Source organism: Pinus tabuliformis, chromosome 5_1, assembly GCF_031772625.1.
Source record: "Pinus tabuliformis cultivar Carrire ecotype Pingquan chromosome 5_1, CPIR1, whole genome shotgun sequence".
Classification (NCBI taxonomy): Eukaryota; Viridiplantae; Streptophyta; class Pinopsida; order Pinales; family Pinaceae; genus Pinus; species Pinus tabuliformis.
Window position 1 is genome coordinate 421,105,481 of NC_142305.1, and position 15,269 is coordinate 421,120,749.

A 15,269-nucleotide genomic window follows, 5' to 3' on the forward strand; every position below is an offset into this window, starting at 1 on the left:
ATCAAGTTGATGTTGGAGCGGTGGTAGTGGGACATCCATAACAGGTTCAGCAACCCCGACTGATTCACTTCACAAATCCATTCCACCGGCTCCAGCACGGTGACACTTGATTATTTGTATAACACCCTCTTCATGTAATTTTTTGTGGCCAAGTGGGGGAACCTCTCATGGTCCGCCAAATCCCAATATTCCATCTTGAGATGGGGAATCCGTGCTAAGCGCAAATCTTCAAAAGTGATATTCATCGATAGTAGGGGTGTATTAAGGAGGAATTTTCCTGCATTTGGGTCCTTAGGGACCTTTACTTTCCCCTTGCACGAAGGGATGTAATCTACCAACATGGATATTGGATCCACCCCCTCAGTGTCAATGTCCTCTGTGCCCTCTTCAGCCTCCAAGTCCACCACTTTCCCTTTGTCTTTCGCGCTCGGTTTGTCTTTCTTCTAGGCCTGGGTGGGTGCATGCTTCCTCGGTGACTCACGCACCGGCATGGGCTTCTTCTACTTGTCCTTCTTAAGATTGGTGACTTCCTTCACCAGTGTTGGCTTCGGCCTAGGTGACCTCAGTGCTGTAGGCACAGCAGTTGGAGCCTCCACGCTCACAACTGCCAGAACCACTCCCTCAGAAGCGACATCTTCACCAATTTTCATAGTTTTTGCGGGGCTTGGTCCTAACATCTTTTCTAGGATGAATGCCTAATTTACCTCTGATAACTTGGAAAATGCAGGGCTCGCAACTAAATCCTCCCAACACGAGCGATTCATAAGCAATCAACAACATAGCGCAAAAATTCTAAGGATGCAAAGTGTTTTTCGTTGGATGGCCATACGTAATTTATAGGAGAATTCAAATTCGACCATTCCCCCCAAAATCCATCCATAAATGTTGATTTGGCAGCAGATCTCCAAATATTTCAGCCTTAAATTCCTTAAATGCTGCCCCTCTCCCCCTGCTCCTCTTAACCATCTCCTGGCAGTCAAATCACGAACAATGACTGTAACGATTACTTTTTGGCTGTGCTGCGCGGTCTCTTCCCCTATAACGCAACTCCCTTCGTGCTTCTTCTAGTATTATGACAGCATTCGTTTTCGCGTAGACCCCTTGTCGTGCACCTCTACCAACTAGACAATGTAGTTTATAGTCTCGCGCCTCCTTGCAACTTCCTAGAGCGCTAAGACTATGCTACTGTCATGTAGTCATTGGGTCATATCCTGAGTGTATGAATTCAATTGGCTTCCATTTACGCTCCCCGAAAATGGATCTCCATTCAACTTCGTGAGCTGAATTGCTCCAACATCTGTAATCTCTTTGATAACATATGGCCCTAGCCAATGCATCTGAAATTTTCCTAGAAACTTATCAAACTTAGTGTCATATAATAAAACTAAATCATTTACCTTGAAAGTGCACAGTTTGATGTGTTGATCGTGCCAAGCTTTTTCATGTCCCTCATGAACCCGCTGATGGAATCCAGCCAAAACCAATCTTCCTCGAGCTCTGTTAGCTGCGCGAGCTTTTCTTCTAAGGCTCTGCGGTCTGCCATTCTTGTGAAAGTCGCTATGCGTAGACTAGGCACAATGTATTCCATATGCATTACAACTTCTACACCATAGACCAACCTAAAAGGTGTCTGACCCATAAGCTTCTTACAGGTAGTTCTATATGCCCATAACACTGTCGATACGTGCATGTCCCAATCATTCCACTGCGCATTGCAAACCTTCGTCACCACATTTTCCAAAATCTTATTAAAAACCTCAACCATTCCATTGGCCTGAGGATGGTATGGCGTACTCTTGTGATGGTAAACCTGGAACTCCTCTATCATCTCGCTAATCGTTTCATTGAGAAAATGCATACCATGGTCACTCATCAAAACCTTTGGGCAACCAAACCTGGTCAACACATATTCAAATAAAAATTTCACTGTTGTTGCCCCTGTACAGTCTTTCACGGGTTGTGCCTCTACCCATTTGGTAAAATATTTGATCGTGGTGATGATATATCGCGCAGTTGTTTTCTTGCCTGGAGGCTGAATCGTTCCTACGAAATCAATTGCCCACTTCTCAAATAGCTATAATGACACCTGCGGATTCAAAGGCAGCTCATCCCATGATGGGTTTCCCGTCCTCTGACATGTGTCGCATGCCCTACAATATGTTTTAGAATCCTTATGTAACGTCGACCACCACAAATTAGCACGCAAAATCTTCTACGTTGTTGCTTTCCCTGCATAATTTCCTCCCGCAACTCCTCCATGAGCTTCAGCAAGGATACTGTTTCTTTCAAAGTCGGGCATATAACGTCGAAGTATTTCATACGACCCCATATTATACAAATTACCTGCAATAACTGAAAATTCCATCGCGCACACCATCAATTCTTTCTTATGTTGACTAGTGTATCCTTTGGAACCGTCCCTGTGGTCAGAAAGTGGACAATGTCCGCAAAGTGATTATCCACTACGTGCACCATGAAGAGCTACGCATCAGGCAACCCTTCCTCCAAATTAGTAGGCTCCTCCCCTGTTTCAATGTAGAAATTTTGAATAATTTAACACATATTCAATGGAGATTATCCTGATCATGTACTATTGCGGAAAACATACACAATACATAAGCTCCTCTACGTTGATCATCAATATAGCAGCATCAATAACAATAAAACATCAAGAGCATTCACACATTAACACAGTATGTATCCTGGGGAAAGCATCTCGCTAAAAACCCCAACTATTTGTATATTAATGATTGAGTCATGTAACATTACCCAGCATAATACTTCTCACAAGTATCTCCACCTCTGTTACAAACAATACAGCTCAGATCTGATCTCCAAATCTCTTCCACTGCTTGCCTGACTCCACTGCTCAATACCTGCTCAAGAACTGATGAGAATGGCTCACAAAACTCGTTTTTCACCTGCAAAATAGTCACTCACACTGTGATCACTCACACTTTCATAAAAAATAGAAGTCCATCTATTTTTTCCCAACTTTATCAATCATCCATAAACAGCAACCTGCAATCCATAGACATGATCCATATGTCTAAAAATAGACATAGTCTAAAAAATAGACTTGCGCCAAAAATAGCCTGCGGGCCCACTTAGTGAAGGCGAATCTTTTCACTAAGCTCCATCATCTTGTTGCAATATCAACACTCCCTCTCGACAAGATATGGATTATCAGCAACCCCTATCCTGCCTCAGTGGTACTCGAATTTGCTCCTGGTGAGAGCCTTCGTCAGAATATCAGCATCCTGATCCTCCGTTGGAATGTACGAAAGTAACATGATCCTCCGCTGCACACAATCTCTGATATGATGGTACCTGATGTCAATATGTTTAGATCTATCATGAAATACAGGATTAGCCGAGAGTTTAATGCAACTCTGGTTATCACAGTAAATCACAGTAGGATCCAAATGAGAACCGAACAAACCAACTAGGATCTTCCTCATCCATATAGCCTCGCATGCAGCCAAACTTGCTGCCATATACTCGGCCTCCGCTGAACTGAGTGCCACGGATCTCTGTTTCCTGCTGTACCAAGAAACTGTTGTCGATCCAATACTGAAGACCCCTCCTGATGTGCTCTTTCTGTCTGTTCGGCTCCCTGCCCAATCTGCCTCCGTGAAGCCACATAGCTTCACCTCATCCTCCTGTGTGTACCACAAACCATATCTCGATGTGCCTCTCAAGTAGCGCAATACATGCTTGCCCTCCTTCTAGAAGAGCTTGGTAGGCTTAACCATATCTTGTGAAAGCTGGTTAACTGCATAGCATATATCAGGTCGTGTATTGACCAAATACATCAGCGACCCCACCAACTGTCAATAAACAGTGGCATCCACTTCTTCTCCCGAAGTGGCATCCTCCTTCCTCCAACCTCCAGGAAGAGGAGTATCAACAGGCTTGCAGCCATGCATGTTGAACTTCTCCAGTATCTCCGGAGCATACTTGCCCTGAGAAACAAACAGTCCACCACTGCGCTGCCATATTTCCAATCCCAGGAAATAGTGAAGGAGGCCCAAATCCTTCATCTCAAACTCTGTAGCAAGATCCTTCTTGCATGATAGTATCAACAGCTCATCACCCGTTAGAATCAAATCATCAACATACAATACAATGATAAGAAACTTACCCTCCACCACAATCTGGTATAGGTTCGGATCTGCCTCGCTCTTGGAGAATCCAAGTCCTGTGAAATAGCTGTCTATCCGTGTGTACCAAGCACGTGGTGCTTGCTTCAATCCATACAGCGCTCTCTTGAGCCTGCACACATGCGACTCGCTGCTGAAGACTTCAAAGCCTTCAGGTTGGTCAATGTACACCTCCTCCTCAATGACTCAGTTGAGGAACGCAGTCTTCACATCCATCTGACGAATGTGCCATCCCATCTGCGCTGAGAGAGCAAGAATCGTCCGTATGGAAGAATACCTTGCGACAGGTGCAAAGGTCTCCTCATAATCGATCCCCTCAATCTATGAAAAGCCTCAGGCAACAAATCTTGCCTTGTACTTCTCCACACTCCCGTCAGCTGCCTGCTTGACTTTGTAGATCCATCTCGAACCCACCACTGATTTCCCTTCCGGTCTAGGAACAATCTCCCATGCACTGTTTCTGACAATAGAATCATACTCTTCCACCATGGCGTCTACCCATGCGGGATCCTCCACAGCTTCCTCGAAAGAGGATGGCTCAGTCACAACACACTTGCTCATAAGAGCCATGTATCCAGTGTACCGATCAGGTGACTATCTCTACCTACGTTGGGCTGTAGGTGGTCCTACAACTTTCTCTGCATCTTGAGCCAGTCGCTCAGCTTCTGTCAAGCGCTTTCGCCCTCTGATAGTTGGCGCTGCATGAGTGGACTCGTCCAATCCATGAACCTCATCCTGTGGCTGAACCACATCCTGAAGCTCATCCTTAGGAACTAATAGCTCCTCATCTGCATGCAAGTGTAGCTCCCTCTCAATTGAACACTTCATGGCTTTCTCCTCCTGAAATTTTATATCCCGTCACACAACAGTTTTACCACTGTCTGGCAAATACACACGATAGTTGTGGGGCGTATCATTGTACCCCACAAATATCCTAACCTCTGCGGTCGGCTCCAACTTCTTTCTGGCATCCTTCGTCACATGCATGTAAACGTTAGCACCAAAAATCCTCAAATGAGAAAGATCAGGCTTCTTACCAGAATAAGTCTCCTCAGGTGTACTCATGCCAAGTATCCTATGAGGACAACGGTTCTGCACATAAACTGCTGTATTGCATGCTTCCGCCCACAAGTGAAGGGGTAGGCCCTGATCATGCAACATTGCCCGTGCATCACCCACAATCGTTCTGTTCTTCTGCTCAGCTACCCCGTTCTGTTGTGAGTTATGGGGAGCTATGAGCTCTCTACGAATCCCTTCTGCCTTGCAGAAATCCTTGAACTCGTCCGAGATGTATTCACCACCATTATCACTCCTAAGAGCCTTCACCTTCGTCCCCGACTCCTTCTCGACCAGTGCTTTGAATTCACAGAACTTTGAATATGTCTCGCTCTTCTTTTGCATGAAGAAGATCCAACACTTACGAGAGAAATCATCAACAAAAATCACATAATACCTGTGTTTTGTTGTCGAAGCAGCTGAGAAAAGTCCACACACGTCTGTGTGAATTCTCTCAAGGATCATCGTGGCGCGACTATCCTTCTCGTGAAAGGTGGCTTTCACAAACTTCCCCAAAGTACACCCCTTGCACTGATCTGACTGCGCAAGTGTGCCTTTAGGAAGCCCTGTAGTGATCTGCTGCAGTATCTTCAAGGCTCCATGGTGAAGGTGACCCAATCTCCTGTGCCACAACTCGCCATCATCCCGGCTCACCAATCCTTCTGCCTTGCCTGCCATTGCTGCGCATCCATCTACATGCAACTGATAAAGGTTCCTCACTCGAACCCCTATCTTCCGGGTCTCACGAGTTGTCTTGCTACGCAGGAAGGCCTTTCCCTCACTGAAAACAACATCATACCCCTTGTCTTCTAACATCGCCACTGAGATGAGATTCTTCTTCAATCCTGGAACATGCATGACTTCCTTCAATACAAAGGGTTTACCAGACTCCCTCTCAAAGGAAATGGTACCGATACCGGTCGCACTGTATCTACCATCATCACCCATCTCGATGTGCACTCCAAGATCTTTGTCCTCCAGATCAGAGAACAAATCTCTATCTCCCGTCATGTGAAAAGACGCACCACTGTCCAAGAACCACACTGATCCCATCACACTTGAAACCAAGCATGCGATCAATGAAAAATCAAGCTCAAACTGAGAAGTTAAGGCCTCTCTCCCTGTAGATCTAGCAGCTTGCTTGTTCTTCTTCTTCTGCGGACAATTTGTGGCATAGTGTCCGTGCTGGTGACAGTGAAAACACTTCACCTTGGACATATCCTGCTTCTTGCCTTTTGCACCAGACTGAGAAGCTTTCTTTCTCTTCCCTTTCTTTGCTTTGGCAGCCAAAGCACAATTCTCTTCATCAGCTCCCTTTGACGAAGATCCATCCCTGGTACTCCGCCTGATCTCCTCCTGCACAAGATCTAACCATAGTCTTTCCCATCCTGGCAACTTCTCCCGACCATTGACAGAGTCCTGATAGGAATGCCAACTCTTCGGAAGACCAAGGAGAGCCAAGCTCACCAAGTCCTCATCATTGACAGTAACCCCCACACTTCCCAGCTCATCTCGACACTGAGTGAACTTCGTGAGATACTTGGGAATACTGTCACCCTTCTCGCATTTGATGTTTCTGAGTTTATCTTTGAGCGCCAGCTTCCTCTGATCGCTCTTGCTTTGGAATAATTATGTTAATGATTTCCACATCAAATATGGAGTAGCCTTTCCATGGAGGCTGGACACAATGTGATCCTTCATGCCCTCCAACAGAATCTTTCGACATTTTGCGGTCTTCTTTTTCCAAACTTCCGCCTCAACAGCATCAATAGGCTTTGGGATATCCGTATCTATGAACTCCTTCAGCCCGTTATCATCCAATACTGCCTCCATCCTGTCCTTCCATGCAATATAGTTTGAGCTGCCTTCAAGAGCATACTCCAATTGCAATCCGTTGAAAGACATTGCTGCGTTGTCACCAAGAAAACACTGCTGCAAATTCGAATTCCACCAGCAACCAACTCAACCGCCTCGGATCTAAGATTCGTGAGAACACAAAACTTCTCGTATAGAGATTGACTGTATGGGCATTCACCGGATATCTCACCTTCCAAAGGAAGGATGAATCCAGAGGCTACCTGGCCCGATTACAGACTCTGCCTGAAGAAATAGAATGTATACACTTCCTAAATAGTAGATGTGATGATCAACAACTCTGATACCATGTAGAAATTTTGAATAATTTAACACATATTCAATGGAGATTATCCTGATCATGTACTATTACGGAAAACATACACAATACATAAGCTCCTCTATGTTGATCATCATTATAGCAGCATCAATAACAATAAAACATCAAGAGCATTCACACATTAACACAGTATGTATCCCGGGGAAAGCATCTCGCTAAAAACCCCAACTATCTATATATTAATGATTGAGTCATGTAACATTACCCAGCATAGTACTTCTCACAAGTATCTCCACCTCTGTTACACACAATACAGCTCAGATCTGATCTCCAAATCTCTTCCACTGCTTGCCTGCCTCCACTGCTCAATACCTGCTCAAGAACTGATGAGAATGGCTCACCAAACTCGTTTTTCACCTGCAAAATAGTCACTCACACTGTGATCACTCACACTTTCATCAAAAATAGAAGTCCATCTATTTTTTCCCAACTTGATCAATCATCCATAAACAGCAACCTGCAATCCATAGACATGATCCATATGTCTAAAAATAGACTTGCGCCAAAAATAGCCTGCGGGCCTACTTAGTGAAGGCGACTCTTTTCACTAAGCTCCATCATCTTGTTGCAATCTCAACACCATCAATTCTTTCTTATGTTGACTAGTGTATCCTTTGGAACCGTCCCTGTGGTCAGAAAGTGGACAATGTCCGCAAAGTGATTATCCACTACGTGCACCATGAAGAGCTACGCATCAGGCAACCCTTCCTCCAAATTAGTAGGCTCCTCCCATGTTTCAATGCATGATAGATGGTCTGGCCCTGCGTTCAACCTTCCTAGCTTCACAATGACCTCAAAATCATACTCCTAAAACAATAGTATCCATCTTCATATTTTCCCCCCCAACACAGGCTTATTAACTAAATATTTCAATGCAGAATGGTCTGTGTACATCTTGAAATGTCTGCCTAACAGGTAATGAACTTTTGGAGCGCGTATACCATAGCCAGGCCTTCATGCTCTGTCGTCGAGTAATTCTTTTCAGCCTTAGACAACTTCCTGATCGCAAACGCTATAGGGTGATCCAATTCTCCTTCACCAATCTGTGTTAGCACTGCTCCTAGCACAATACATGAGGCATCTACATGCACATGGACTCCTTCTTCCAATCCGAGAAGACTAGGATCGGCGCGATGACCATTTTCTCCTTCAATACATCCAGGCTACGCTGACATTCTTTATTCCAGCAGAATGTAGCATCCTTCTTTAGTAACTTTTCCATAGGTGTGATAATATGAGCATAACTTTTAATGAACTTATGATAATATCCAGTATGGCCCAGTGTTGCGCATAACTATTTAACACTTCTTGGCATTTCCAAATTAATTAGTACCGTAATCTTAGTAGGGTCCACCATGAGTCCTTACCTGCACACCACATGACCCAACAAGATCCCAAAAGGGACACAAAACAAGCATTTCTTCAGGTTTAGCGCAATTTGATACCTTCGGCATGTATCTAACATTAAGCGCAAATTGTCTACATGGCACTTAACTAGCCCAAACACTGTCCAGTCATCGAAATAGACTTCCAAGAACTTGTGAATGAACTCTTTGAACGTCGCAATGACCATGCGCGAGAAGATCGTTGATGCATTCTTAAGTCCAAAAGGCATCACTGTATACTGGAAACATCCCCATTCTGTCGCGAAGGTGGTCTTACTCTTGTCTTCTAGCGTGATCTTTATCTAATGGTATCTAGAGAACCCATTAGTGAATGAATAGGCCTCCTGCCCGCCAACATTATCCAGTACCTCATCTGTGAATGGAGTTGGAAAAGGATCATGAACGCAAGAATCATTGAGCTTCCTGAGATCTACGCAAATCCTTATTTCATCCTTCTGCTTCTTTTCTTGGATGACCATTAGACTCACCCAATCAAATTCCTCATCTGGTTCAATAATACCCACTGAAAGCATCTTGTTCAACTCCAAGCAGACATTTTCCTTGTATTTTGGATTAAGGCGATATGGCCTATGCTTAACAGGCTTCATTTCCAGTTTCAAAGTTATTTTCATCACTCCCAAATCGCCTATGATGCATTTTAAGTCCGAAAATTTTGTGGGAAATAAATCCTGATATTCGTAGAGCAACTCAGCAACTTTATCGACTTTAGCATCATCCCAGTAATCCCCTATCTTCACAAACTTCAGTTCCACTTCTGTACCAATGTTTACCTGCTTAGTTTTCAGTGGCATGATGATGTAGGGGTTCTCTATCTGCAGTCCCTCTACTTAGCGGTGGCCTTCTGCTTTTGGGATGTTAATATTCCTTGGATCCTCATCCTCTCCTTCAGTAGTCATATTATGGCATTCCAGCACATCGCGTAGTTGTGTGCTCCAATCCGGTTGAATCAATTCCAAGGGATCCTACGAAATTCTGAAGTTTGTTGCCTTAACCTCCTGCAACGGTTCATCAATAATCTCAAATCCATCTTCAGAGTTGAACTTCCTTAGGAACCCCTCTCTTAAGATATCCCATTTCATAGTGCCATGGTAGAGTTCTGTTTCCAAATACCAGTTCATAGGGATGATGTCCAAAGTGTGACAGAAAATATGCACCCACTCTGGCTATGGCTCCGTTCCATAAACCTTAGTCCACTTTGCCAAATGATCGCAGATCATTTCTCCCATCATACTTCTCAATCAACCGTACCTTAGGGTGATCAAATTGCATCCTCATCATCCTCCCATACTCGTGCCATTCTTCAAAACTATTTTTATGCATACCCCACCACCATGCAGGCGTAGCGCATAGTACCAAATCCAGCGCTTGGAAGCGATGCTTCTCAGGCACTTCCCTTTCAAATGCATCCAGAAATTTATCTACATCAGTTAGACCATCATAATAAGGAAAAATTCTTATGTCAGATGATACACAGCGTAGTGATTTAGTCATCATATTACATCGCAATGTAGATACTTCATGTAACCTATACTACAAGTGCTCCAATTCTCCATCCAAATATGATGTACAGGAGCTTTCACGGTCCCATGAAATTCATCCATCGGCTGTCGGATTAACCCAATCTTGGTCTCGCACTGTTATCTTATAGATCTGGTCCAAATCATCGTCACTTTCCTCATAGTTGTGGACCAGTTCAGTATAGCGTAGTCCTTCTACAGGGTCCAATGGTACTACCACGTAGAGAATTTTCCTTTCGAACGACATTGTCTGCTTCTTCAAATTGATGACCCCATTCATGTCGATAGCCCAATCAATTCCCAGGAGCGCAAGATATGGATTATTGTCATCAACAATCTCTATTACTTCAAAGTCATCCAATGCGCTCGCACCTTCTATATCTACAATTACTCCATTCAATCTCCCCATAGGGATAATATTCTGTTGATTTTCCATTCTTAATTGAATCAAAGACCACTACAGCACAAGCCTCCCCATATTTTCCCAAGTCTGTTTAGGAAAAACATTTACATCCGTCTCGAGATCCAAAATAACTTGATCCATCTCGTATTCTCCTATTTGCATGGTGAGCCTCATCTCGCATCCTGTTTTTTCCAAGGAAAAAAGCGAACTTTTTTATAAGAGGTAAAAAAGTTACAAAGCGTATGAGTTAACATTCTGAAAAGTACTGCCTGGCAAGGCTCGTCTCCTCTAAAGAGGATCGTCAGCACCCCTACACAGTGCTGGTAAAAAAAAAACACCAGACCTCGGCCTGTATAGCCGTAACCAGTAAAGACATAAACTGATGTCCGAGTAACAACTGGGCCTCCTTTCACGAGGAAAACAACCCAGCGAAACCCATACAAAGAGATAAATCCACAGTCCGCTCCAACAAAACAGAGCATCAACATATATAGGAAAGTATCAAAATCAAAGAGATATACATATGCCACCTGTTATCATATGGAACACAGATAAACTAGTGCATATAGATAAAAGCAAGTATCACTATTCATATGGAGGGAGATCCGACACACGGATCTGATCCTGAATCTGTTCAGTTACTCTCCACGAGCCCACAGCTTGTTGCAGACCAGCTTTAGAAAGCCCATCTGCTTCCTCGTTGAATTCCCTGTATATGTGATCAATGGAAAAAACATTAAACAACTGCTTTAATGAATGTATTTCTTCTAATAGAGGCATCAACATATAGTGCTGGCATCTGAATTTCCCAATAACCCAGTTTACAACATTCATGGAGTCTCCAAAAATCTGAACTGTAAGGATATTTTTGTGGATGAGCCAACAGAGCAGAAGCTTTAATGCAGAGAGTTCAACAAAGTTATTTGAACCCATTCCAATTCCTACTGAAGCCTTGAGAGAGTGTGAATTACTAAGGTGAATGCATATCCCAGCACCCGTGTAATTGTTTTGGGCAGCACCATCAAAAAAGGCCCACGGAATCCCTTCTCTAATACGAAACTCTTTTCGCTGATTATGGTTTGCAGGTTCCTCCTGTAAAGGGATGTTGTCTAGAATAGCGTTACTTTGAATGGCAACAGCAGCCATGGGAGTCGACTTTTCTCTGAAGATGCTACGATTTCTTGCAAGCCAAATACCCCAACAAATGATGGGAGGCAAATTCCTCAGGTTCCTCTCTTGAAAGTGGTTCCACCAATATTCCCAGGCTGCGGTCAAACTAACCCCTTCCCATCTTAATTTTACATTTAAGATCCTTTCCGCTTCAGTCCATACCTGTTTTGTAAACGGACATGATAGAAAAAGATGGGAAATGGTTTCAGAATCTGCACAGCACAGAGGGCATCTTCCGGGTCCCTGCTTAAAACGGGCTTGAAGTACTTCCCATGTAGGGATCTTATGATTTAAGGCACACCAGAAGAAAATTACAGATTTTTTAGGGCACTTTAATTTGAAGAATGGTTTTGACCACCAAACAGGAGGATTCCATCCTTTATTCTTCATCAAGAAATTGTAACCTGCCTTTGGAGAATATTGCCCTATCTCAGCATGTGCCCACACCAGCGAATCCGGCATATCCTTTAATCTGACATTTGATCTTCTCAACTCCTGAAGAAAACGCTGCCAATCATTTCTCCAGGTGCGATTTATTCCTAGCTCAGCTTCAAACTTCCAAGCCTGCCCCCAAATAGATGACTGCTCCATACTAGCAATCTGCCTTAGGCTTCTAATTCCTATATCATCCAAATGAGTAAGCAGTCCTGGGGGAAGAGCAAAACCTTCGCTGCATCCAACCCACGGGTCCCTGCCAATCCTCAGCCTTTCTCCATTTCCAACCCGCCATGCCAGTTCTTGTTCAATTACCTTAAAAGCCTCAGAAGTGGCTTTCCAGATGACCGAACAGTTTCTCCCTTTCTTATTTGGGGTTCTTATCCAATCTTCGAGCGGGGTGGGGTCAATGTACTTTCTTTTTACCACCTTAGTCCAGAGGTTCTCCGAAGATATGATTCGCCATCCTGATTTTGCTGCTAAGGCTTGGCTAAAGTCGCAGGGACTTTTCAAACCCCAACCTCCCCAGTCTTTTGGTCTTGCAATCTTATCCCACGCTACCCAAGGGAGGACAGACTCCTCCTTAGACCCTGACCACAAAAATCTACTGCAAATCTGTTTTATTTTGTGAAGTATCCCTTTGGGTATCCAGGTCAAAGCTGCCCAAAAAACTGGAATAGCCTGAAGTACAGAATTTATCAAGGTAAGTCTCCCTGCCCTGGACAGCCACTTGAAACTCCAATGGGATATTTTTTGTTCAATCTTTGCTATTAGCCAGGCATCTCGCATCATGTTGTAGTCTTATGTCTGCCGATATTTCTGACCGCACGATTCCCATCATAAGCATTACCCTTACTAGCGCATTTGTTTATCAACTCTTGTAATCCTTTCACAGCCCTGCTACCATGCAGCAGTTTCATGCAAGTATCCAAGAAAGTAGTAAGCAAGGAGGGGTCAACTTCTTCAGATATCTTATCATGACTTCTTGAGATAGAGGCCTCAGCGAAGATTTTCTTTGCTTCTATGAACGTTTCCTTTGCACGCTCCAGATCAAACCCAACTTCTTTTTCTGGAGCCTTGCAGACCCATCCACCTTCTTCAAGTTGTTTTCCCTTATCGTCACTAGTCGTCATACCACTTTGCAGCATGATATTGACATTGGGATCCTCTTCGCAAGGCTCTACCCTCATCATCTGTAGGTTCTGGGTAGGCTGCTAAGGATGCGTCTTCTTCTCCTGCATTTTAGTTATCAATATAGGGCATTCTTCTATCACATGGTCAAACTGAGTACAATACTAGAATGAAAGGCTTGTCTGGCTCGTACACTCCTGCGTGTAGTGTCCTCGCACTCTGCAATTATAGCAAATAACTTTCCCTCGACCTCTACCAGGTGCTCCACCTCCTCGGCCTTGTCCGCATCCCCGATATCCTCCATGCGCTCCCCTGGCTCCTTGATCCAGAGGCCAAGTTTTTGTTTGCATCCAATACATGGGTGTTCTTTCCATCATTAATTCACAGCGATGACAATTACGCTCATCATAGTGTACCAATTTACAGAAGTTGTAGAATAAATGTTGCGACGTCTGTACAAATTTTTGCAGTAAGTGGCAATTGTTTGTTACATGTTTTCTTGCTACTTGACATATAGCTTACCACAACGCGGTCCCTGTACTTAGTCCTATTGGGGCTTCCTACCTTAGAGGCATGGGCCCTCCTCCTTCCACATAATTCGCAAAAACAGGGAAATGATCCCTATCATGCCCCTGGTTCTTAGACTTGAGGCACCATACTTCTTCGCACACTTTCGGCAGAGCCACTTTTTCCTTCTTCAAGCTCTGAAACCCAAGGTAGAGGTTCTACAACTCTGCATGAATCCAATGAACTCCCAATGTCTCATCCTGGATAGGCATCTCATGTAATCTCATTTCAATCTCCGGTGCTTCTGCCTGCGTTCCTATATTTTGTTGTGACAAAGAAATCCTTAAGTGAGGCAGGAGCGCGGCTATAAACCAGTCGCGGTGCTAATTGTCTATGAGATTCATATTAGCTTGCGGATTATGCACTTTAGTCTCTGATCCATCTCCTAGGGTGTTTCACCAATTCTCGTCGCGATTTGCTTGAAGCCCACTATCGACTGTGTTTCAGACTTAGGCCTACTGAATTCCTTGTTTAGAGCAGTCTGGGTGTCCGCTAATGACGCCACCGGGTTATCAGTGCAGTACTTAATGTACCATGTCAACGCACGATCTTGTAGGGTAGTAACCAACTCCGATTTATTCATATGATCATATGTCATATTTTGTGTTGTCCACACGACCTTTGCAACGATCCAAAACTGGTTCGGGTCGTCATTTCACAAGCCCTTGAAAATGAGAAATTTCATCGTATTCGACATATTGAATGGTGGCAAAGGTGGTGGTGGTGTGGGTGAAGGTGTATGTTGTGGAGGTGGTGTGGACAGATGAGGTATTCACGGAAAACCTTGCCTTATTAACTGGACAACGCTCTGCAGTGAAGCCTGTGTTGCTTCCTCGTCGTCACTCAGAGGAGACTCGATCAGTGGCCTATATTCAGGGCATGTTCTCCCTCTATCCCTGAAGAAATTTCCACTTCACGTAGCTCTAAACATCAAGGTAATGGCATAACCCACTTTTCACACAAGAGCATCTTAATCCAAGTATTTAAAGATCTCAAATACTTACCTCGCGATCCTTTGAAAAAGCGTTGCTCTGCTTCGCTGTAGCTGACTGAGGTATCTACCGCAAATTCTGTCACAAATCCTCCTATGACTCAATCAAGCCAATGATCGATAACGCACACGAGCTTATCTTCAGAGGCTTCCAACCTCCATACTATCTTTGGGGTCCACACTATTGGATCGTCAAGCCTCCACCTTCCTTGGTCATCTTCCAATTTAGAGATCCA